Source organism: Lissotriton helveticus, chromosome 3_1 (assembly GCF_964261635.1).
Source record: "Lissotriton helveticus chromosome 3_1, aLisHel1.1, whole genome shotgun sequence".
NCBI classification, from domain to species: Eukaryota; Metazoa; Chordata; class Amphibia; order Caudata; family Salamandridae; genus Lissotriton; species Lissotriton helveticus.
The window spans coordinates 1339584820-1339607444 of NC_136061.1; the positions used below are offsets into that span (position 1 = coordinate 1339584820).

Here is a 22625-nt window from a genome sequence, read left to right on the forward strand (position 1 = left end):
TACGCTTTTCATTACTTCCGAACATTATTTTTTCTTAAATATATGTTATAATGTTCCAGGCTAATGTACTTTCCCGGAAATTTTACAACTGTCCTGCAAGTAAAATATATTCTTTTTTCGAGAAAAAGAGCGTTTCTTCGTCCCATGACGGAGCCGTTGAGCAAAAGAGGGTCGACCTGCTGTCTTAGTCGCCGATACGCCTGAATATGAGATTCTTATCGATCACTTTATGTTGCAGGAATAGAAAACACAACAGCCCTTGACCATTTATCTTTACTGCGTTCCTTCGTATTATACCTTTTACCCTTCATGTAATTGGTCTGCTTTATTTCACTTGCCTTTTAATGATTCTAAAACAGTGACTATTATTAAAAACTTTACCAATGTATATACTACTACCATGTTTTCTTTTAAAAACCTTTATTGTGAAAATTTCATTATACAAATACGAGCCTATAACCACGTGGGCCTGCCACGGAGCAAACTGTAATTGTATATGATGAATAGACATTTACACTGTAGAGGAACGTAACGGGCGGGCCATTAGGTTGCAAGAACTAAGGTGTCTAACAGTTACGGAATCGGTGGACGTACATTTTATAATTAAAATACGACAGGGCCAGTTACAATAAAAGTATCTAGATATACATTTGCGGGCAAGTACCATGGGTGACGTTAATTCGAACTTTCAACAGTACAGTAATCAATAACACATCAGAACTTAATATCAATAGGGATGTCGAAATATTCAATCAATTCTCGTCCCCGCCCGCCATGTGCTTCAAAACTGCATACGTATCTCGTGATTTCAAGGTTCTGCAACCAGTACACAACAAGGAGTTACGAGTCCCATTTATTCCGGCGCCATTTTGGGCGAGGACGGGCAGGTCCAGGATATAGTCAAAATGTCTCTACCAACAATCGACTATGATGATGTTCATATGCTGTATTTATTAGAGTAACACTCATCTGTCCACATGAAATTAATTTGCCACAATCTAAACATGTCATTTTAATCTTTCCAAAGTTCTTCTAAATATTTGGGACCGTTTCCCTTGCCTCTGAAGCTCTCAGTGCCACTTCTTTGATGAATGTACTAGCAGGTCAGGGGTTCTCCTCCAAATCTCTCTTTTATGCAGCACTATAATTAATTGGTGCCACCTCTCCATATGACGATGCATGGTATAGTTACCACAACTATATTTTTTTTCGGTTCCTCTGGAGAGTTCATCGTGGCAGATGAAGCGTGTAACGTACCGGGCATTTACCTTTTTTTGCATGTACAGGAAAGGAAAAAAAATCGAGCGTCCGAGTTCTAAGGTGTCCCAGGGCCATTTTAGTGGACCAGGCCCAAATCCAAAGAACAGGCCGCCATTTTGAGAGTCCTCTTGCAGCCGCCTGTCGCTGTAGCATCAAGAGCAGCCGAAACTCAGCTGAATGGCAACTGAAACGGTAAAGGGGCGCCCCACTACAGCAGACGAGCCTCCACCTAGGAAGGCCCATTCACGCCGGCTCCCCCCCCCCCTTCGGGCACCCCACGCCGTTATTCGGAGCAGTATTGTAGGATGGCTACACCAGTGCGGCAACTTGCTAGACATCACCTCGGTGGTAACCGAATCTCAACGCCTTGTGGTGTCTTCTATTCAGAAAACATTGTTATGCTGCCTTCGACCTATTCGCCGCAAGTGCGTACACAACTCAACTGCATAGCTTGCTAGACACCACCTCGGTGCCATCCGGATCTTGGAATGTCAGCGCCTTTTGGTGTCTTCTCTTCAGAAAATATTGTTGCGCTGCCTTTGGCCCCATTCGCACATCAGTCCGCTACTGACGCCATCTCACAGGCTAATGGGGCGCCCCACGCCGACTTTCAGCATTGTAGGATGACCACACCAGTACAGCAACTTGCTAGACATCACCTCGGTGCCATCCGGATCTCGGCGCCCCACTGCAGATGAAGTGCCTCTCAACTATGAAACCACCACGGTGACATCCGGATCTTGGCGCGTTGTGCTGCCTTCGGCCTATTCGCACATCGGTCCGCTACTGACGCCATCTCACAGGCTAATGGGGCGACCCACGCCGAGTTTCAGCATTGTAGGATGACCACACCAGTACAGCAACTTGCTAGACATCACCTCGGTGCCATCCGAATCTTGGCATCTCAACGCCTAGTGGTATCTTCCATACAGAAAATATTGTTACGCTGCCTTTGGCCCCATTCGCACATCAGTCCGCAACTTAGACATCACCTCGGTGCCATCCGGATCTTGGCATCTCAGCGCCTTGTGGTGTCAGTCAGAAAATATTGTTGCGCTGCCTTTGGCCCCATTCGCACATCAGTCCGCTACTGACACCATCTCACAGGCCAACAGGGCGCCCCACGCCGACTTTTACCATTGTACGATGGCCACACCAGTGCCACAACTTGCTAGACACCACCTCGGTGCCATCCGGATCTTGGCATCTCAGCGCCTTGTGGTGTTTTCAAATCAGAAAATATTGTTGCGCTGCCTTTGGCCCCATTCACACAACGGTCCGCTACTGACGCCATCTCACAGGCCAACGGGGCGCCCCACGCCGACTTTCAACATTGTAGGATGGCCACAGAAGTGCGACAACTTACTAGACACCACCTCGGTGCCATCCGGATCTTGGCGCGTTGTGCTGCCTTCGGCCTATTCGCACATCGGTCCGCTACTGACGCAAACTCACAGGCCAACGGGGCGCCCCACGCCGACTTTCAGCATTGTAGGATGGCCACACCAGTGCAACTTACTAGACACCACCTCGGTGCCATCCGGATCTTGACGCGTAGTGAAGCTGCAGCAGCTGCAAATAAGCTTCAGACAGTGTTACAACCGCTGCTCAGAACTCTCAACTATGACACCACCTCGGTGCCATCCGGATCTTGGCATCTCAGCGCCTTGTGGTGTCAGTCAGAAACTATTGTTGCGCTGCCTTTGGCCCCATTCGCACATCGGTCCGCTACTGACGCAAACTCACAGGCCAACGGGGCGCCCCACGCCGACTTTCAGCATTGTAGGATGGCCACACCAGTGCGGCAACTTGCTACACACCACCTCGGTGCCATCCGGATCTTGGCATCTCAGCGCCTAGTGGTGTCTTCTATTCCGAAAATATTGTTGCGCTGCCTTCGGCCCCATTCACACATCGGTCCGCTACTGACGCCATCTCACAGGCCAACGGGGCGCCCCACGCCGACTTTCAGCATTGTAGGATGGCCACACCAGTGCGGCAACTTACTAGACACCACCTCGGTGCCATCCGGATCTTGGCGCGTTGTGCTGCCTTCGGCCTATTCGCACATCGGTCCGCTACTGACGCAAACTCACAGGCCAACCGGGCGCCCCACGCCGACTTTCAGCATGGTTGGATGGCCACACCAGTGCGGCAACTTACTAGACACCACCTCGGTGCCATCCGGATCTTGGCGCGTTGTGCTGCCTTCGGCCTATTCGCACATCGGTCCGCTACTGACGGAAACTCACAGGCCAACGGGGCGCCTCACGCCGACTTTCAGCATTGTAGGATGGCCACACCAGTGCTGCAACTTGCTGGACACCACCTCGGTGCCATCCGGATCTTGGCGCGTTCTATTGCCTTCGGCCTATTCGCACATCGGTCCGATACTGACGCCGCCTCACGTGCCAACGTATTTTCTCCGCATTTTATACCCTATGCCGCATAACAGGTCATGTGACTTGTTTATAAAACTTTTCATTGGTTCATTTTACTTTTGGTTTCCTAATGATGGAAAGCTTGATCATATGACCTAAAAACAACACTTTTCATTGGATGAAAACTTTTTTTTTTTCCCAAACGATGAAAGCCCCACCTTGTTTCTGGATGTTTCAGACTGAAGCTGGCGTCAGCATGAGAGCACCACCATCTCGTGGCTCCGTCGTGGTCATTCCGCGAGCAATCATGGCAGCCGCTCCCCACCGGAAGCCTGCGGGAGTCGGGGCTCCCAAAACTTTTGATGAATTCTCAAGGCGGAGGGGACGCTTTCGAGAATGGGGTCCAAGACCTAGCAGACAAGCGTCCGATTTCCAAGGTGTCCCAGGGCCATTTCAGTGGACCAGGCCCAAAAAGGAAACAGCCTGCCGCCATTTTGAGAGTCCTGTGACAGCCGCCTATCGCTGCACCGCAAGAGTGGGCGCAACTCAGCTGAATTGCGGCTTTTGACACAGTGGACCAAAAACGGACGGAATGGCAACTGAAACGGTAAAGGGGCGCCCCACTACAACAGATGACACTCCACCTGGAGAGGCCCGTTCACGCCGCCTCCCCCGGGGCGCCCCATGCCGTTATTCGGAGCAGCATTGTAGGATACCAAAACCAGTGCGGCAACTTACTGGACATCACCTTGGTGCCATCGTTCTGCTGCCTTGGAACTATTCGCACAACAGTTTGCTACTGATGACCCACCCCCCGCGACGCCCCACGCCGTTATTTGCTGGGTGGCAACTTACTAGACATCACTTTCGTGTCATCTAGATTTCAACGCGTTCTGCTGCCTTGGAACTATCCGCACAACAGTTTGCTACTGATGACCCACCCCCCGCGACGCCCCACGCCGGAAATCTGGACGTTGTGCTGCGTTGGGACTATTCGCACAGCCGACCGCTACTTCGTTGTTTTTCCCTAAAAATGTTTATATGTTATTACTATTTTTGTTTTCTTGTATATATTTATAAATTATTAAAGTTTTATAATCTTACTACTTTGTCGGAGTGCTATATATTTTTAATGTGACACATAATTGTAAAAACTTTGATGTACAAAGAGTCATCCCTGGAATCTTCCGCTTCAGGCTCGGTCCCCTCCCCAATCACAATACAGGATGGTTTTCAGATAATAGCAACGCTTCTGCTGTGACGGATCTCATCGAGTGTGGGCCTTGATCTACTATAACTCCTTTGAAGAGGGGTGATTCTTTACAGCTGTGGCCATAAACTACATCTGCAGGGCTGGCTGATACCCTAGGACCAGCCTGGACAATCGGACACAGAGGAAAAGGAGTGTCAGAGGGTGCGGTAGTGAATAGGGCGAAAGGGAGGTGTCGGGCGGGCACGGGGTGTGATTCTCAGGGAAGAGCAGCGCAGATGGGGGGAGGTTTATTACCCATGCATAAGACAGAGAGCGGGGGTGACCACTGCCTGGGGGAGATGCTTGCGAGGGTGGGGAGCCATGCTAAGGATCGACAGCGTGCAGAGAGTGGGTCTGGTCAAGGCATCTAAAATGGCTGCCGTGTACGACAAAAGTGTGGCATTTGAAAAAAGACAAGATGGCGCAGCCAATGTTTTTCAACACTTCCTGATTTCCTTCGAATCGAACGTTAACAGACGTTGGGGCATATTACCAAAGTTAAGCGATATTTATCCCTAACGATGCTTAGCAACGATTTTTTTACCGTCAGAAATTATCGCAGATAAACCTTGCTATTATCAAGGTTTATCGCAAATACGATAAAAAACGACCGCAATGCATTAATATCGCTGAAAACTCAGCGATATTCATGCATTACCGAGCTAATGCTCTTAGCCATGTTATCCACCTCCCATTGGATAACATGCCTAAGAACTGCTCAGGGCAGGTGCTAGCTTTTGGAGATATTCGCGCTTATCTCGAATATTTCCAAAAGTTGATAATAGGAGATAGCGATGTTAGCGACTGTTTCCAGTCGCTAACATCTTGGCATGCCCACTTTGCATGTCATTAGTGATAAATATCACTCACATGCAAAGTGGGGCCCAAGATGGTCGCTATCTCCTACTAGCCGTCGCTAACTGGTGTTAGCAACAGCTAGGTAATACAGATATAATTTTATCTCCGCGAAGCGGAGCGCTGTTACAGATATATATCTTGTTTTTGAACGTTAATTTCTCAAAATGCACTGAAGCACATATATTGAGACCTAGCAAAGGCACATCGGGCTACCAGTCCCTAATATTTTACCAAGTTTCGTGCAAATCCATTCAGCCGTTCGATTATTATTATTATTTTTTTTTTTTGCCCCGCGGGGCCCTTTTAAAACCTCCACATCAAACCTAGGGGGTCAGCGAGGATCTACTATGCCCCCTTATGGTCATTTGCCCCTTCGCTTTGGCCTCCTCTTGTCTCTCGATCCTACCGAGAGACAAGATGGCGGCCGCTACGGACTGTTTGGAATGTTTACAGACACCGGAGAGCCAATCAGCTTCGCTTCGCAAAGCTCCGTAACGCGAAAAGTACGCGAAGCGGTGCGCTGTTACAGATATATATCTTTTTTTGAACGTTAATTTCTCAAAATCCACTGGAGCACATATATTGAGATCTAGCAAAGGCACATCGGGCTACCAGTCCCTACAATTTTGCCAAGTTTCGTGCAAATCCATTCAGCTGTTCGATTATTATTATTATTTTTTTTTTTTGCCCCGCGGGGCCCTTTTAAAACCTCCACATCAAACCTAAACGGTCAGGGAGGATCTACTATGCCCCCTTATGGTCATTTGCCCCTTCGGTTTGGCCTCCGCTTGTCTCTCGATCCTACCGAGAGACAAGATGGCGGCCGCTACGGACTGTTTGGAATGTTTACAGACGCCGGAGAACCAATCAGCTTCGCTTCACAAAGCTCCGTTGCGCGAAAAGTACGCGTACTGGAGCGCTGCCCGGTCCGCTGTTACAGATATACATCTTTTTTTAAACGTTAATTTCTCAAAATCCACTGGAGCACATATATTGAGACCTACAAAAGGCACATCGGGCTACCAGTCCCTACAATTTTGCCAAGTTTCGTGCAAATCCATTTAGCCGTTCGGGCTAAAAGTGAGGCCAACCGCCCTATGGAAAACTCAATGTTAAAAACACGTTTTGGGACCCCCCTTTTTTCTCGGCCCCCCCTTGACGAACCCCCCCCAAATTTTCAAGGGCTGCTCGGAAACAAAATGTGCCATTTTCCTGGAAATTTCAGCCAATTCCGTCCACAAACGCCAAAGTTATTAGACATAGAATTTTCAAAAATCCCATAGAGAAAAAATCCTAACTATATATACCTACTGGCGACCGCCAGTAGGTAATATGTATATATATATATATATATGTATATATATATATATATATATATGTGTATATATATGTGTATATGTATGTATGTATGTATGTATATATATATATATATCTTCACTGAAAAAACGATAGGTTTCACACCAGTTATAGTTAGCTGGAAATTTTACTCGCATAAAACCATTGAAATTCCCACGTTATAGTTAGTTGGACTCACTATAACTTGCGCGCCTGCAATGCACTGCTGATGACATCACATATTACATCACTCATGACATGGTCAGTGACATCACTCATGACACCATCCAGTGAATGTGTGTCTTTCTGAAAAATAAATATTAGTGAGTAATGTTTAAATATTTAAATATATGTATTAATGTTTCACTTTGTGTATAAGTGGCTGCATGGGTTGGTGAGTAGCTACATGTGTAGGTATATGGGTTATTAGATGTTTTTCTTAGTATCAGTATGAGTGTCTGTATTGTTTGGTGGGGGTATTACTTAGCACATAGATGCATGAATGACTGACTCTCTCTTTGTATGTGTTTTGAAGACAGCATATGTGCAGGACTGTCTGGGTGGATGAGTGTATATATGTGTGTGTTAGTGACTGAATGACTGTCTCACTAGTGTCTTTATCAGTAACTACATATGTTTTAATCTAATATATGTGAATATTGATGTATATAAGTGAGTATATGTGAGAGTAAGGGATTTTAAGAGTTCCTGCTTAAATTAGTATGTGCTTCTATAAGTGATTGTTTGAGAGAGTAAGTACGTGTTAGTTTCCTTAGAAGTAAAGTGGTAGTGTGTGTATAGCTGTATATGCAAATAAATGGATGTTCAATAGTTTATTTGCATGTGTGAGTATGTGTCAGAGTATCTTTTAGATGACTGTCAGTGTGTATCAGGATGTATAGGTGTATCACTACATATGATGAGTGAGTATATGTATGAGTGACTATATAGAACTGTTGGTGAATAAGTGGATGTGTATATAGATGGTGGAATTATTGAATTGGTTGTTGTTACTGGTATGGGTATCTCCATCTTTTTGAAAATTTTAGTTTCTATTATTGAATATGTGCTTCAAGGGTTACATTACAGTGAAAGGAGGTCTGTCACTCTGTCACAAGGATGGTGTCATCAGTGATGTCATGAGTGATGTCACTGACCATGTCATGAGTGATGTAATATGTGATGTCATCAGCAGTGCATTGCAGGCGCGCAAGTTATAGTGAGTCCAACTAACTATAACGTGGGAATTTCAATGGTTTTATGCGAGTAAAATTTCCAGCTAACTATAACTGGTGTGAAACCTATGGTTTTTTCAGTGAATTTAATAGGTTTTTTAAATGCTAATTCCTAACTATAACTGGTGTGAAACCTATGTTTTTTTCAGTGAATTTCAATGGTTTTTTAATAGCAAATCTCTATAGGTATAAAAAGTAAAACATTTTATAACTAATTTTATATTGTATAATTATGTTTTTTTTTTTTGCCCTGGGGCGCTCCCGGGGCGCGTACCGGTGAACGCACGGGTAAGCGCAATGTTACGGCGCGCCCCAGGGCGCGTACCGGGGAGCGTCCTGTTAGCGCTATTCTCGCGAACGAAAACAACATCGTGACGTTTCGCGTAACCGCGTGATGCATCATATGACGCACTGCGTAAGCGCACCTGGAAGCACGCAAGCGCATATGATCGCGCAACGTCCTGACGCGCTTACCCTACACACCCCCGGGCGCGCCCCAGAGCGCGACTACGGGCGCGCCCCGGGGCGCGTAGCGTAAGCGCGTCGGGTCATGTGATCTGAAAATAACACTTTTCATTGGTGCAAATCAGTTTTGGTTTCCAAATGATGAAAGCCCGGATCATGTGACTTGAAAATAACACTTTTCATTGGTCAAGAACAGTTCTGTTTTCCAAACGATGAAAGACTCCACCTTTTTTCCTTATTCTGACTTTGTCCTTTGACTGAGGAAGACCTGTTTCAACAACACAGAGAATTATTTTGTACTTTAAAATGGCTACAGTAGCATCAGCAGCTGGAGCATCTGCACCACCACCACCAAGGGGACCACCACAACAGTATATTGGTGGTCAAGAAGAAGAGGAGGAGGAGGAAGAGGAAGAGGAGGAGAGGAGAAGATGGCTGGCTGAAGACAATACCCCATACCAGCCAAGGCCACACATTGTATGGGAGTTTTTTTCAATCCCAGAGGGCAAGAAAAAAGTCAATGCGGCCAAGGTAACTTGCCTAATCTGTGGCTCAGAGCTCTCAAGGGGCAACCCAAACAAAAAATATTCCTTTGGTAATAATACCATGATTAGACATATGACCCGCAAGCATCCAAACAACTATTCTCGTGCAGAGATGAGGGAACTGGCCAGAAATCTCCCCCAGTCTTCAAGGACCACCTCCAAAAGAAAGCAACCCACTCCATCGGGACCAGAAACAACGGAGACGATGCCTTGCATTCAACAACAATTTGAAGATTTTAGAGTAACATGTATTTACTGTGGTAAGCTCATCTCCTATGGTGAAAAGAGCGTAAAGCTCATCGTCTTTGCTGGTGACAACCACAATTGCCCCAAAAACCCTAATTTTTTCCGTTTTTTGTCTTTTGCTCCAGTTGAGCCATTTTCAATTCCCTTTTTTTTTGTTTCTCCCCATAAAAAATACAAAAAAATATAAAACTGTTCAGAAAAGCCAAAAAAAAACCAAAATGTTCAAAAAAACATTAAAAAAAATATAAAACAACAAAAAGAAGAAAGAAACAGTTCTGTTTAGAACTACCTTTTATTTATAAAAATAAACCTATATTTTTAAAGAATCTCTGTCAATTTTTTTTCCTCAGGGTACGCGCACCGGGGCGCGCACCCCCAAAAAATAAAAAATAAATGAATGAAGGAGTTAGCATGAGGGAACAACACAAAGAGAGTAATGTTAAGAGAAAGAGAGCTAGAGGGAGAAACACAGAGGGATTGTTTATTACATAGTAAAAAACAGAGAAGGTGTAATAGGGTGAAAGTGAGAAAAGTAAAATGAATAAGGGAGCGAAAGAAGGGAAGAGAGAGGAAGAAGACTAAAGTAGAAATAGTGGGAGAATGTGAGTGGGTGTTGAAAGAAAAAGAAAGGACAGTAAAAAATGGGGAATGAAGGGTAGTGACGGAACCGGGATAAATGAAGAACGATGAGGGAGGGTGAGAAAAGAGCAGTGAGTGTAAGAAAAGAGGGGTGAAAGAGGGTGAAAATTTGAATTAGGATAAGACATGGGGAGTGACAAAGAGAAAGTACAGAGAGTAAAGGAAACAATGCCTGAATGGGTGTGAGTGAAACAGCAAAGAAAGGTAAGTAATGCAGTGTGTGTGACTTATAGGGAGTCAGTGAGTGTAGGACGGGGTGTGGGTGTGTAAGGTGTGTCTGTGGGTGTGGGTGTGTGGGGTGTTTTGGTGTGGGTGGAGGTGAGGGTGTGTGAGATATGTGTGAGGGGTGTGTGGGTGTGGGGGGGTATGTGTGTGTATGCAATGTGTGTGTGTGTGTGTGAGGAGTGTGTGTATGTATGTGTGGGCTATATGTCAGAGGTGTGTGTATGTGTTGGGAGGGGGATGAGGTGTGTGTGTGGGAGTGAAGTAAATAATTAAGAAAAAGAGAATGAGTGAGGGAGCAAAGGAAGGGAACAGAGGGTAAGTGAACTAAAGAATGGGGACTGAAAGAAGTTGAATATGAGAGGGGAAATTGGAGTAAACATGGAGAATAAGAATAAGTGAGGGAAGCAGAGTAAAGACACAGGAGTGAGGTTGGTTGAGAAAATATTAGTGAGCTTAAAGCAAAGGGTGATGACAAACTAAATTTTTTTAGTCACACTTACCATATAATAAATGTAACTTTAATTACATTTTTTACTACACTTTGTATCTGTGAAAGAGAGAAGAAAAAATAAGTTAGAATTAGTAAAATATGTATTGTAAATTAAAAGATACAAATGAAGAGGTTAAAAAGCATAACAGTGTATTTAGAAATAAAGTAAGAGTGAAGGACATAGAAAGGGAAATAAAGTAAGGTAGAAGGACAAAAAGAGAGAAAAAGAAATAGGAGAGTAAATTAGTAAGAGTTAGGCATATAGATTCACTGACAGAGAGGAAGAGAAGAACAGAGAAATTAACTGAAGGTAAGAAAGATACTAAAAGAATGTGAGTTAGCAAAACTAAATCAGGAAACAGGAGTAAGTAAAAAGACAACGACTGAGAGGGAAAGGAGTCTAATTAAGGATGCATTTAGAAGAATGAGGAATGGAAGATAACTGAGAGTAAGTGAAGGAGAGTCATAGAGTGAAGGGATGAAGGGAGAGAGGATAATATAGAAGGATTGAGGGAAAATGAGTGAGGAAGTTAGTAGACAGACACACTAAGAGAAAAACTGAGTGAAGTGGAGTATAATGAGTGAGGAAAGGAAAATGAGTAAGGTAGCAAAAAAAGGAAACAGAGGACAAGACGACTAAAACAGTGGTACTGAGAGAAAATAATTTGGAGATGAAAGTAAAGAGAAGGACATTGAAAGAAAGGAAATGAGGGATAGTAATGGAACCAGACTAAAAGAAATGGGATGAAGAACGATGAGAGAGGAGCAGTGAAGTTGTTATAAAAGAAATGATAGAAGGTAGATAAACACAAGTGAACATAACTCAAGGAGAGTGAGGCACTGAGGACATAGAGGTAGTGAACGAAAAATAGAGAGAAGAGGTCAAAAGAAAAGAGCAAACAAAGATAAGCGAGGGAGAGTGGGTGATTTATAGTGATAGAGTGCGACAATACTGCTGAGTGAGTAAAGAGGAATTACTAAAAGAGCAAAGGAGGAAAATACGGAAAAGGGAAGTAAAGCAGAGACTGAAAGCTGAAAAGTTATGCAAGGGAGAGAGGGGATGCAGACAGTTGAAATGAGAATGAGGGGTTGTGAAAGAAGTGGCGTAAAGGAACGGGGTTACAAAAAGTGAGAGAAAGACATTATAAGTGAGTAAAAAGAGATGAAAGAGGATAGAAAAAGGAAAGTGAGTGTCAGAGAATGGGAATACAATGTAATTTACACAATCCAAAGTATAGAATAACTTGTACATGTTACATAGTTTATTTTTGCTGTTGTCAGAATATATTGAATTTCACTTAAAACAGTGAGTTCAAATTACTCATCATATAACAGCGGGAAAAAAAACAAAATCTAAAAGATTGTGTTTTAAAAAAAAACTTAGATACTGACAAATGACAAATGTACACTAATCTGTGATTGACTTACTTTTCCTTGAGGCCAAATAGTATATCATGAAGGTCCTTTTCTCGTTGGAAAGTACTCTGCTGTTCACTAAAAAAATCAATTTCATCAAGAAGAAAAGCTCCAAGAACATCTGAAATATTTTCATATACTCCTTTTTTTCAGTCATGACTCTTTACTCATTCCTGTACCTTTCCTTTTGGCCAAATAGTGTCAGATGTATGAGTATATTTTCAAATTAATTCTAAGAAACTCTGAAATTACCTTTTTTCCGACGTTCTGAAAGAAAGGCTCATACAACATTTTCACAATATTTAAGTATTTGTAAAACCATCTCTGACTCACTCATGTTCATCATTTTGTATAATACTAATATCACTTACTATGAGATCCACTTACAGTACCTATATGACAAGTCAATTTATTATATTACCTGGATCACTTTTACTCAGAATATATTTTTAAACAGCAAAATAACCTTTATTAACTGCTCCCGTCTTCATAGGCCAATTACCTTTACTTAAATTTTGGTTGTAAAAACACTAGGTATGAATTTTTTAAGCCAAAAGGCAAACGTTGTTTGAAAGTCAAATGAGTGTCGTTACAGTGGGTCCAACCTTTACAACTTTTTAAATAGCATGTGTAATGCCCTGATGTTGTAGAAGGACCGTCATGAAAAATAATAGCTACAGTTGCAAAGGTTCTTCCTGATATTGATAACTGAGAAGCCACGACATTTTTAATAGAAGTTGTCAATTCAGTTCCATCAGGTCTACATCGTTGGAACATTAAAATGACATACTGACCATAATTTTGTAGAAATAATGTGTACAGCATTGCAGACTTACATTGGATACACACTATATTGTAATCCGCTGCTTTAACTAGATTATTAAAAGGCACTGATTTGCAGTCTGGTAAAGTCAAATATATAAATCTTTCACTGTCTATTCTAGTAGTACTTGATAAAGTACAGTTGTCGCAGTCATGCTGCCATTTATAAGAAAGGCTAAAAAGATTTTTTATATCTACACCTTCATCTTCCAATACATCAAACATATACATTAAAAATTCCTGACAAACCTGCTGAATAATCTGTGAAAATTGATTTTGACCAGAACATATGTCTAAAAGATTTCGAATTTCTGAAACACTTTCTATTTTTGCTCTATCACTGCTACATTTCTCAAACACGGAATTCAACAAACAACAGAATCTTTGATCCCGATTTTCAACAATCTGTTCTTGTATATTTTGAAGAAAAAAAACAACATTAACCACTACATTAGCATAGCAGTTGACACCAGAACTGGTTTCAAACTGAAATCCAACAACATCTTCAACAGAATCCTTTTTCTTTCTCCTTACAAATACAGTTTCATCTACTTTTTGTCTTTTTGCTACTACCTCACTGCAATTATTCTCATTTCTTCTTTTTCGGCCTACCACACGTTTTTCAAACAGAGGATATTGAGGCAAATGTGGAGCATACTCTCTTCTTAACCTATTGTATTCTTTAACACAATCTAGATCTGCACAAATCTTTGCTTCATCCCACTCAATCAAATACAATCCTGATAAAGTTCTGACTCGTGATAATGCCACATATGCCATACCCTCTTTAAACACAGAACTTCCAATGTTCACCAAAGCGCTATCTACACTTAAACCTTGAGATTTATGAATTGTAACCGCATATGCCAAACAAATAGGAAACTGTTTTCGGCGAACATATAAGTCTTTCACAAGCAAAAATCTAGCTGAACAACGACACATTTGTTCTATTTCATCAATGCCATCAAATTTAATTTTTAAAATTTCAATTCCATCTCTATTTTTGTAATTCACAAAACCAACAACATGACCCATTGCTCCATTTACCAGACCTCTTTCAACATTTAAATTCCTTCTCAAAATGATACGACAATTTAAACACACATTCAGAGTCTTTTCAAAACCAGCAGTTTTAGATATAGTCTTCTCTAATGAATCCAATTTTGATTTCAAATTTTCAGACAAAATAATTGTTGCTCCCGTATGTTCAATTTTATCTATAGCTTCCAGTTTCACTATCTCTTCATTTTCTAACTTTAACATTTTGTTGTTGAACATGGAACATTCTTTCAGAGTTGGCATCAAACATATGCCAGATTTCTTCTTGTTAATTTTCTTAAAAATATTCTCTGGAAGAATGTTTTCATTTGGGTTCACATTTGAAATTAATCGTCCATGTAAAGCTTCTTACCCTTGCTGACTTACTTTTCCGATTCTTACATCTTGTAGAATATTTTCATAATCTTCATCCTTTGCCTGCCGCATATTTTGAAGCAGTTCTGCATATTTGAAGTTTAACCATATATTAACGTTTCCAATGCTTCCTAGGCACTTCCTGGTATCTTCATGCTTGAGCATTTTGAACACAGGTTGTCCTTTCACTGGAGTCAACTGCAGTAGATCTCCAAAAACAATAATATGTTTTCCTCCAAATAAGACATCATAGTCTGTTCTAAGAATTTCTTGCATTCTCAAATGCACAAAAGCAAGCATTATATTTGACACCATGCTTACTTCATCAATGATAAGAAGTTTCATTTTCTTCAGGACTCTCCAAACTTCGGAACACGCATCTCCAGATAGCTTGTGATATTGCAATTTGTTATCATGCTCCACTGGCAGCATCAGTAAATGATCTAAAGTAATCCCTTTAATATTATGTGCTGCCAGCCCAGTTGGAGCGGTAACAACACAAGATAGCGGTGATTCAGTCCTTTTCTGCAGATAAGTTGCAATTGCTTTAATCAGAAAACTTTTTCCAGTTCCCGCTTCTCCACTCACGTACAGTTGGACAGGTTTAAATGATGTACATGAGCACTCTTTTTTCTCATGACAGAATCCATGTTCAATCTGTTCTGTGACTTCGTCATATATCTGTTTCTGCTCAAGGTTTAGTTGTTTCACCAAATCTTCTTAGTTAACTACATCATCTTGAGCTTGTTCCATAGATCTTTCCACCTCATCCATGGCAGTGGCAGCTTCATTTTGAATAATTGGTCCTCCAAGTGGATCCTGACTCAATGAAACAGAACTCTGACTGTCTTGAGAACTGTCTCTAGCAATCTCTGCAGCAATTGTGGCTTCTTGCTCTATTTCTTCGTTCAACATTTGCAGATAATTTGGAAAAACAGGACATTCTATGGTATCCTTGGTTGCATTAAAAGAATCTTCGTAACAGAGAAAATCACCAAGTAGTTCCTCTGCTGTACGCCATTGCAAAAGAGCTAAATTCCCTTTTCTCTTGATTTTCGCAACTCAATTTTCGATGATTAATCAAATGGCCTTTTTTCTGTCTCACTAGACATCCTTCACACCCAATGATAGCATATATTCCATTGTTGATATCTTCTCTGATGGTTCTCTTATAAATATAGTTTTGCAGAACGTCATACAAACAACTGTTCTCAAGATGACTACTTCTATTTGGATAGTATGTATCCAACATGTTTGTCTTCAAAATATCTGTACTTTCTGGTTCTTTCTCCGCCAAATACTCTATTTCTTGTACAGATTTGAAAACTCTATTTCGTGTTGCAGCAAGACCTAGACTCACCCAAATGATGGTTCTAGATTTGGCATAGAGACTTGCTGATGACAATCGATCAGAACATTCATATGCTCCAATTTCTCGATGCGACAACATCTTCAGACTGTAACTGTTCAATTTCTTGCTTAGACTCTTTTCATGTGAAATGTCCTCCCACATTTCCTTCAGTTCTGTCTTTTCTTTTTTTGTGATGTAAGACGTCACATATCGAGCCACAGCAATAGAGTTGTCAGCAACGAATTGAATATCCATGTTAGCATTCCACATGGACAAAATCACTGGGTTGTAGTCGTTGATGTACTTGGACTCTTCGTTTCTTTTTAAATTGTATGTATTTTTGGGTGATTTCCTCGTCACAGTATGTCGCAGAGAAGACATCAAATTATTTACTCTTCCTTTAGAAATCACTGGTCGTGTAAAGCTGAAACGACATTTTGTGTAGAACTTGTCTTTGTTTCTGAATTTTCGACGACAGTACTTTCCACAACGATGGGATTGAAAGCGTAAAACTTGTTGCCTTAAACTGTTTTCTTCTGTAGTTTTCGGAACAGCACATGTTGAATACTCTTCAATGAAGCTCATCACTGTCTCATCCGAATCTGTTCCAAATTTGGGTGCATCTTTAATCCACAACAACATATGTATATGAGGAGCACCTCTCGCTTGATACTCCTTTCTCCAAAAGAAATCCAAAACCCCTCCAAGGGGAGGATTTTTTTTGTTGGTAATAAAAGACATCATAGCTTCAAATCTATGATTGAAATATCTGCACACATTCACTGGATCCAAAGAACACAGTTCTCCAGCAGTTTTGAATTCTATATTTTGAATATTTGCATTTGCCTCTCGTAGAAATTGAAGTAAGTCGTCCCATGCATACTCAGCACAGCTAAGAGTGAGGAACCATGTAGGAGTTCCTAAGTTTCTTAGCATACATTTCAATTCCCCATGACGACGGAACCAATACTCATTTGTACCACGCTGATATGCCATGAGATTGATTAAATGAGATTCCAAAATATTATCTTGCAGATTCACTTTCTCCATAAAGTCCCTCGCCGAAACATTTTGCAAATGTGCTCCACTTTTCAGTATATGGTTTACTGCATAAGAAAGCCCAGACAAGTCACTTTCATACAGTAGATGAAACAAATAGGGAATGCATTGACGAAACCTTGAATCTTCAGCATATAATCTTACAGTTCGATATTCAGATGCAGGAATTTGAAGTGGTCGATCGTCATATCGTCCACCTCGACCTGTTGGAAATAGCTGTGGAAAACAACGAGCTTCCAAACTTTCTTCCCATACACTAATGGGACTTCCTTTTGCTGCTTTCATTTGAAACAATTCAATTGCATTCCCCATTACTTCTTTGGAATGCAAAGGATGAACAGTATAATGTTCATATATTTCTTCACTTCTAGACACATCAACTTTTTCAATTTGGCCGCCTGAACAATCACTGTCTTCATCTGCAGCTGTTTCCTCTGCTGCAACACATACATCTTTGTAATACTCATTGTTTTTGACTAAATACTACGTTGCCTTTTTGACTTTCCTAACATCCACTAAATCTTGCCAGATTTTCTTACTCTTTGTCGGAACCCCATTAACTAGAATAACTAAAGGTTCCTCTTCTACTTTTTCTTTACCAATTGTATCAATATTGTTTTTTAATCTAGAGGCAAATAAACAACTCTTCCCTTTAATCCTCTCTGCAAATCTGTAGGAGGCAATTTCCCTATCTTAGGCTCCATGCGAACAATTGCCTGAAAAGGATGGACACATTGAATCAAAATAGACTCATATGTATTTAAATCCATCAATTCACGGGGAATGTCTACCAACTCCAGATTATTATGAACAGCTCTAGCAGGCATTCTATTTTGATTTAATTTATCATAACAATATTTACAAATAGGCTGATCAGAACTCAAATCAAAACAATTCTCCACCCACAAATAAGTTGCAAAATCCTTCCACTCATAATTATTTATATTTCACTTTTTACGTATAAATCAACTAATCTAGTTTGATGCTTATAATGACTTCGTCGACAACACACACAAGTAAAATTCGGCCTTTCACTTGATTTCACCTTAAACCTGGTAATTTCCTGCTCAAACTTTTCTGTACTTGAAATCTGTACATTGTCTTCCACATGACCTTGAATTGCTGTGTCAATTTCTACGCTGTCCTCTTTTTCACCAAAATAACAAATCTCAATTTCTTCACAAATCTTCTTCACATCTAATTCAGTTCCATGCAAAAGAGCACTGTTTAATTGTTTAAGCTTAAGTGCTGGACTTTTTGCATAATACAACATTCTCACTAATTTTCTCATTTTGGTATGATGCACTGCTAACATCCTAAAATGATGAAAAACACTCTGACAGACTTTTCTAGAAAGACAAGCCAGTGAATGCCCTTGCATACCTGTGTTTTCTCTCACTCTGCAAGGATCTAAGTCTTGAAACAACTTCACTTTCTACTTTAGACTTTTCTTACTATATGTACGTAAGAAATTACAAAACAAATCAATTGATTCCTGTCGCACACTACAAATACGACTACACTTCCAAGTGTACACTGGACCCTTAGTACGTCTCCCTAAAACTTCATCAGTTAACACCTCTTCTGGTTCTCTAGGCACAAGTTTCTCTTTTTCAATCGGACAACCGTCTTTCACTTCATACGCTCGACCACTGGTGTCAACTGCATGCACTAAATCATTCTCCTGGAAGTAACTATCCTCATTAAAAAATGGCTCACAACTTGAACTGTGCATCCATTCTCCTGAAAAAACTTTACAAAAATTAGTCCGATTAATTACTCTTTTCCATCTACTGTTTGATTTGAAAACATCAATTGTCTTGTTAAGTGTCCTAATTCTATTAATTATTCAAATAAATAATTGTTTCTTAACTTCAAAAGCCTGATCAACAATCTTCTCTACACTTTTCTTTTTCTTATAAAAAGCAGCTCTCTGTTTAGCTTTCCTAATGTTTTTTAACAAATTTAAAACCACCCTATTGAGAAACATTCGTTTACGAATGTCTATAAACTGATTCTGCCTTCTATTCCTACACTTATTATTCTCTCCTGCTCCAGTTGTAGGATTCTTTGAGGTTCTCTCCTTCCTTTTCAAATTTACTCTCTCATTCTCTTTTTCTACATGCTGTCCAACATTTTTTTTGATCTACATATGTTCCGTAAGAAAAACTTAGTTGTCTTACCAGGAGCTTTGTTCCTGTTTTTTGAAGTATTTGTTGTGGAAGAGTGCTGTAATTCCGTTGCTGTTTTTGTTTTTTTGCGGTTATCATGTTTTCTTCTCCTTTGCCTTGAGGGCATCTTTCCTTACTCTTGAGATCTTGATTTCAATCTGTGTTAAAGAAAAAAATAGCACATTATAGACCACTATTACCAAACAACAAAGCAATGACAAAAAGCAAACGGTCTATTCAGGGTTACAGATCAGGTGAGGATTCTCCAGGAGTGCAGAAGAGGTGAGGCCTGTATTGAAGAGTGTAGTGGAAGACAGCTCTGTCCACATGTACAAAGAAGATGAGACCTGTGTCTAAGAGTGCAGTAGGGGATAGGCTTCATGAAGTCTAGTCCACTGCACTCTTAAACACAGGCCTCACCACCTATACTCCCCAGGAAAGGCCTCTCTCCCACTACAGTCTTGAACACAGACCTCACCTCCTCTGTCCCTCTGGACATGCCTCACCCCAACTGCACAATCTACCTAATCTGAGGTAACACGGGTGACATTATTGTGAAAGGTTGAAATATATTTATTTAATCATGCAGACATTATTTATTCCTTCTCAAAAATCTAAAAGCCATTCATTTTCCCCAAAATCGTTTTTGACATCACATTTAAGAAACACAGCACAGCACCTATGTACAAGCATTCCATGTCACTACTAAAAGTTCACAATTTTACAAAATACAATTCCTCTATGCAAACAAACTCAATGTGCTTCCTACACTGAGTTAACACAGGTAACATCATTCTGAAAAGGTCAAATTTATTTCTTTCAGCATGCAAACACTATTTATTCCATCTCAAAAATGTAAAACCCATTCATTTTCCCCAAAATCGTTTTTGACTTCACATTTAAGAAACACAGCACAGGTCCTATGTACAAGCATTCCATGTCATTACTGAAACCTCACTATTTTACAAAATACAATTCCTCTATGCAAACAAACTCAATGTGCTTCCTACACTGAGTTAACACAGGTAACATCATTGTAAAGAGTGAAATTGACGCCTGTGTCTAAGAGTGCAGTCGGGGATAGGCTTCATAAAGCCTAGTCCACTGCACTCTTAGACACAAGCCTCACCACCTATGCTCCCCAGGAAAGCCCTCTCTCCCACTACAGTCTTGAACAAAGGCCTCATCTCCTCCGTACCTCTGGACATGCCTCATCTCATCTACACAATCTACTTCCTAATGTGAGGTAACACAGGTAACATCATTGTGAAAGGGGCTAATTTATTTCTTTAAGCATGCAGACACTCTTTATTCCTTCTCAAAAATGTAAAAGCCATTTATTCTCCCCAAAATCGTTTTTCACATCACATTTAAGAAACACAACACAGCTCCTATGAACAAGCATTCCATGTCACTACTGAAACTTCACAATTTTACAAAATACAATTCCTCTATGCAAAGAAACTCAATGTGCTTCCTACACTGACTTAACACAGGTAACATCATTGTGAAAAGGTCAAATTTATTTCTTTAAGCATGCAGACACTATTTATTCCTACTCAAAAATGTAAAAGCCATTCATTTTCCCCAAAATCGTTTTTGACATCACATTTAAGAAACACAGCACAGCACCTATGTACAAGCATTCCATATCACTACTAAAACTTCACAATTTTACAAAATACAATTCCTCTATGCAAAGAAACTCAATGTGCTTCCTACACTGAGTTAACACAGGTAACATCATTCTGAAAAGGTCAAATTTATTTCTTTCAGCATGCAGACACTATTTATTCCTACTCAAAAATGTAAAAGCCATTAATTGTCCCAAAATCGTTTTTGACATCACATTTAAGAAACACAGCACATGTCCTATGTACAAGCATTCCAAGTCATTACTGAAACCTCACTATTTTACAAAATACAATTCCTCTATGCAAACAAACTCAATATGCTTCCTGCACTGAGTTAACACAGGTAACATCATTGTAAAGAGTCAAATTGACGCCTGTGTCTAAGAGTGCAGGCGGAGATAGGCTTCATGAAGCCTAGTCCACTGCACTCTTAGACACAAGCCTCACCACCTACGCTCCCCAGGAAAATCCTCTCTCCCACTACAGTCTTGAACAAACGCCTCACCTCCTCTGTACCTCTGGACATGCCTCACCTCATCTGCACAATCTACTTCCTAATCTGAGGTAACACAGGTGACATCATTGTGAAAGGGGCAAATGTATGTCTTTAAGCATGCAAACACTCTTTATTCCTTCTCAAAAATGTAAAAACCATTCATTTTCCCCAAAATCGTTTTTGACATCACATTTAAGAAACACAGCACAGGTCCTATGTACAAGCATTCCATGTCACTACTGAAACTTCACAATTTTACAAAATACAATTCCTCTATGCAAAGAAACTCAATGTGCTTCCTACACTGAGTTAACACAGTTAACATCATTGTAAAGAGTCAAATGTATTTCTTTAAACATGCACACATTATTTATTCCTTCTAAAAAATATTAAAGCCATTCATTTTTCCCAAAATTGTTTTTGACATCACATTTAAAAAACACAGCACAGGTCCTATGTACAAGCATTCCATGTCACTACTGAAACTTCACAATTTTACAAAATACAATTCCTCGATGCAGTAAAAACTTTTTACCAAGCATTATCAAAAAGCATGACACAAAGCAACATTAAAAAACCTCAATTTGCTTCCAAATCTTCTCCATAGAGTATACAAGTCTCTATGTATATTAAATGAATCATTACTCACCTTTACAAATGCTTTAGGAGATTGAGAACAGTGTCAGACACACACACCAATATTTCTTTAGCAGAGCAAAAGGTATGTACTCCAGGCACTGCAACCATGAATGGCACAGAGAACCTCTAATTCTACACTCATATTGCACATAGTAACCAATCAAAACTCTTCCCTCTCTATTTTCAAACCACCACCCTTCCCCCCTCAGCCTTTTCTATCTGTTACCATAGCAACTCCCTCCTCACTGAGGTCTCAGGGTTAAAAGTTTATTCTACAATGATGCAAATGAACTAAGCAAGGATGTTTGACCTCTCAATACACCAGCTTATCCGCTGCAATCTTTCTTTAAATGACTTTTTCTTAACCATTCAAATTGCTTCTTTCACAGAACAGAACCATGCACCCTAACTTCCAGTTTTCAACTATCTGAATCCACCAATCATTGCTTGTGATTGAAGAGCACTGAAACTCCACAGTTTTTTTTCCTAACTCATACTGTTCCAACTACCATTTCATTCCCACACTTCATCTGACTGCACCAGAACCTCCACTTACCATGTATTCTGTATGGATTATTGGACATAGCTACATCCACTGGGCTCAAAGGTATGCAGCTACCGGAAATTTTCACAACCTTGACTTACCAAATGTAGACATAAAATGGATTGGCCAAAGAGGATTGAGATGTCATC

At 40.6% G+C, this 22625-nt stretch overlaps 1 protein-coding gene across 3 annotated transcripts in view; it reads left to right on the forward strand.

The window, feature by feature from the left end:
* Positions 1–22625, forward strand: part of LOC144823461 (receptor-interacting serine/threonine-protein kinase 3-like) — a 1695550-nt gene that overhangs the window by 621023 nt on the left and 1051902 nt on the right. The gene's annotated exons all lie outside the window — the stretch shown is intronic.